Source organism: Bufo bufo, chromosome 4, assembly GCF_905171765.1.
Source record: "Bufo bufo chromosome 4, aBufBuf1.1, whole genome shotgun sequence".
Classification (NCBI taxonomy): domain Eukaryota; kingdom Metazoa; phylum Chordata; class Amphibia; order Anura; family Bufonidae; genus Bufo; species Bufo bufo.
Genome location: NC_053392.1, coordinates 595296581 through 595300630, shown reverse-complemented (window position 1 = coordinate 595300630; position 4050 = coordinate 595296581).

The window sequence follows — 4050 nt, the reverse complement described above, 5'->3', positions numbered from 1 at the left end:
AGTTGTGTATGTAAAATGTGCAAAAACCCTGATGCTCTCAAAAAGAGCAAGCAATATAAAACATTGTAGTTTGATACCTTTTACCCCTTAAAGACCGGGCCCATTTTCATTTTGACATTAGCCATAACCTTTTTATTTTCCCATTCACATAGTCATATGAGGGCTTATTTCGTGTGGGACAAGATGCATTTTTTAAATGTCGCCACTTAATTTACCATGTCTTGTATCAGAAAGCAGGAAAAAAAAAAAAGATTTGTGGGTTAAAAAAAAAAAAAAACACACACAATTCCGCCAAGGTTTTTGAGGTTTTGACATCATGGCGTTCACTAAAAATGACGTCTTTATTCTGCGGCTCAATACGATACAAAACTTGTGTAGTTTTTATTTGGTTTAATTACTTTTCTATATTTCGGTCTATGTGAGGGCTTGTTTTTGTGTAACGATCACAAAAAACCTCCCAGGCTGTGAGTTCTGCGCTGCGATTGGCCAGCGCTGCAGCCTAGGAGAAGGAGACGCCCACAGGACAAGGGAAGACCCGCCTACTATAACTTACAGAGCAAAGGTACCGGAGGGGATAACGGGAGAACGGAGCGGCGCCCGGGGATAATAGTAAGTGCAGTGAGATCCCCGGGCGCTGCTCTATATGGCAGCATACTTAGTTCACATAGTTTATACAGGTGAAAGGTCCTCTTTAAAGATAACGAATTTCACCTCCGCGAAGCCCATCATTTCAGTTTACCTGGTCCTTGATTACGGCCTAAGTAAATATATAGAAACAAAAGAAAAAAATAATAATATTCTGAGGATTAGATCTAATGTTATGTTACCATGTGTTACCAAGCAGAGGTTAGTGGTCCACATGGAAAACTGCCATGGGATCAACTACGGATTAACTGCAGTAAACGAGAAACAAAAAAAAAATGCGAACACAAAAATGGCTGTTTTTTAAGGGGTTAATATCCACGCAGGATGGCATTTTGCTTTTACGTTTCCAGCACAAAGCTCATAATGGATGGAGAAGACAGCAATTCTTATCTAACCCCCAGACTGACAGTCCTTTATATACTCACCACGTCCCAATTTACCCGCCACCTTATGACTCTCCTCTTCTGCTTCTTTTTTGATCGAGACTGCCTCCTTTAAATACTTTTCTAGACTGTACGACATCAGAGTTTTAAAGCGATTTTTTTTTTTTTTTCAGTTAATATATCTTCTAACGCTATTATAGATGATGATGAAAATTCCCTTACTGGGCCAGCGCTGTTCTCCTCTGTCTAAACAATTTGTGGGCATTTCCCGGATCCGGTGCTGTACATTCGGCACGTGATCTTAGCCCGGTTACAACCTGGGTTGTGCATGTGCAGTCCGGCAGCTTTGGGTGCTGACTGCTCATGGCCCCTGAGGCTGCCTGACTTTGCATGCACAACGCAAGTACATTGCAGGTTGTAACCAGGTTAGGATCATGTGCCGAATGTGTGGCACGTGATCCTGGAAGTGCCCACAAACTGTTTAGGCCGGGGAGCGCAGTGCTGGCCTGGTAAAGAAATTGTGGAAGAGGGTGGTAGTATGGAGGATCAGGAAAGTGAGGTAGCTAGCTGGGTAACAGTTAAAAAGCGGAGTAGAGGGAAGAGTGCCAGGGAGGCTAGCCCTGATCTGACACACCCCAACAAGTTTGCAGGGTTGGCAGATGTGGGGGATGTCAGTTCAGCCAGACACTTCCTCTGCCAGTCAGGGGAATGTCGGCTCCAGTAAGCAGGAAACCAGGAGAGCAGGGCAGGACAGACAGGTGCTGGTAGTGGGAGACTCCATTATTAGGGGAACAGATAGGGCAATCTGTCACAAAGACCGGGATCGTCGAATGGTGTATTGTCTTACTGGCGCTCGAGTTCGACACATCGCGGATCCGGTTGACAGATTACTGGGAGGGGCTGGAGAAGATCCAGCGGACATGGTCCATATCCGAGCCAATGACAAGGTTAGAGGTAGGTGGAGCGCCCTTAAAACTTATTTTAGGGATTTAGGTCACAAGCTTAGGGCAAGGACCTCAAAAGGCAGTGTTTTTTGAAATACTGCCTGTACCACGGGCCACACAAGAAAGGCAGCGGGAGATTAGGGAGGTTAACAAGTGGCTTAAGAACTGGTGTAGGATGGAGGGGTTTGGGTTCCTGGAGAACTGGGCCGACTTCTCTATCCGCTACAGGCTCTATCGTAGGGACGGGCTGCACCTCAATGGGGAAGGGGCAGCTGTGCTGGGGAGAAAGATGGCTAGAAGGTTGGAGGAGTGTTTAAACTAGGGACTGGGGGGAGGGAAATTACATTATAGGAGGGGAAGATAGTGCAGATAGAGACCGGGGGCAAGGTAGTGGGACTGGGGGAGGAATGGAAGGAGGGACTAGAACAGTTCAGAAGGAAAGGTGTAGGGTAAAAAATATACATAAACCTCTCAAATGTATGTTATACTAATGCCAGAAGCCTGACTAATAAAACTGGGGAACTGGAATTAGTGATGTGTGAGGAGGACTATGACATAGTGGGAATAACTGAGACATGGCTGGATGATAGCTATGACTGGGCGGTTAATGTACAAGGTTACAGTCTGTTTAGAAAGGATCGTCAAAACCGGAGAGGGGGAGGGGTCTGCCTTTATGTAAAGTCCTGTCTAAAGCCCACACTCCGTGAAGATAAAAGTGAAGGACATGAACATGTGGAGTCACTGTGGGTAGAGATACATGGAGGAAAAAACTATAATAAAATACTAATTGGAGTTTATTATAAACCACCTAATATACCAGAGTCCACAGAAAATCTACTACTAAACGAGATAGACAAGGCGGCAAATCATAATGAGGTGGTTATTATGGGGGACTTCAACTACCCAGATATAGACTGGGAAACTGAAACCTGTACATCTCATAAAGGAAACAGGTTCTTGGCAATAACCAAAGACAATTACCTCTCCCAACTGGTTCAGGACCCGACTAGTATTAACTAATAGACCTGACAGAACAACAGACGTGCAGGTTGGGGGACACCTGGGAAATAGTGACCATAAAGTAATAACCTTCCAATTGTCATTCAAAAGAGCGTTTCTACAGGGAGGAACAAAAATGCCAAACTTCGAAAAAGCTAAATTTAGCCAACTAAGAGAGGCCATGGGCCTAACTAACTGGGACAAAGTCCTCAAAAATAAAAATATAAAATGATCTACCAGATTACAACTTTCTATTGGCATCACCGCTACGACCTGTAATTGATTATAGTGGTAATATGAAGGTGCAACATGATTTGGCCTGAAACATGAAGGAACTGCCTTGATAAGATATTGAACACTTTACACTTTACTATCTTCTGTAATGTTTCCTTTTATTGGCAGTAGTTGTATTATATAGTATTTTATATGATTTTACATTGGCTCATCTTCTCTCCATTCAGGTTGCTACAATATAGGATCTGCCAAGTGGATATATTCTATATAAGATCGTGGTCCTGATTGAACTGTTAAGGATGGATAGGGATGAGGACAAGATGGCAGAGAGTATAATAAATCTTACCCTAGAGATCCTTTTCCAGGTTATTGGAGAGGTGAGATATTCTGATGTCACATTAAGTCATCTCTATGTTACAAACTGGAGAGGTGAGGGACTCTGGAAATGTGTAGAGTGATATTTATTACTGTATTGGTCCATAACCAGGAATACACAGTAGTGAAGAAGACCTCTAGTGAGCGCTGTCAGGCCCGTGTGTTTGAAGGATGGGAAAGAACCCGGGACACAATCTCTGGGCAAACACATCTTCTCTTGATGCATGAGAAACTCAACAATGAGAAAATCCTAGAATTCACCAAGAAGATATTTGTGCTTCTGACTGGAGAGGTGAAATTGCTGGTACATTATACTATAACACTAATGTTGCCTGGGTAATGACTATCATTGTGTTCTCAGGTTCCTGTAAGGTGTCAGGATGTCTCTGTCTATTTCTCCATGGAGGAGTGGGAGTATTTAGAAGGACACAAAGATCTGTACAAGGATGTCATGATGGAGGATCACCAGC